We start from the raw sequence: 601 nt of genomic DNA on the forward strand, positions 1-601 counted from the left end.
AGGCATATATCACTCTTGTAACAACTTGTAAAAATTCAAAGAAACTTGAAATTCGAATTTTAAGTTTAAGTCATTTTCAATACAAACTAAGCATTCAAACATCATCTCTGAACTTCATTGAACTTGTCCAAGTAAATTTTAAGTATCAAAACCTCACAAATCGAGCCCCATAAGCCACGGTTTGTTCAAACATAAATCAACTCGTATTTAATCATACACGCATGCTTAGCAAGATGTAGACATATATTTAAGTTTAGTTTGATGTGTTGATCATTTCTGGAAGTTTAATTAAGTTTTGGATGCTTGTATACGAGGTTACCATTTTTAGGGTTCTTAGATCCTACTTAGGGATTTTCGTTACAAGCAAAATTAGAAGAAACTAAGGCCATATTCGAATTCAGGAGAGAAAACCCAGTCAAAAGAGCATGTCGCGAAAAATTTATGTTATGGTTTAACCCTATTCGCTATTTTGCCGCTTTTCTCATAAAAACGCTGTTAAATGTGCTGGCTGAAGGTTGAAGATGATGAGGTGTCCTCACCTCATTGGACAGAACGCGCGCGCCAGTATTTTTGAATCCTGGGTTTCCCATGTGCGCTTTCC

Source organism: Vicia villosa, linkage group LG3, assembly GCF_029867415.1.
Source record: "Vicia villosa cultivar HV-30 ecotype Madison, WI linkage group LG3, Vvil1.0, whole genome shotgun sequence".
NCBI lineage: Eukaryota > Viridiplantae > Streptophyta > Magnoliopsida > Fabales > Fabaceae > Vicia > Vicia villosa.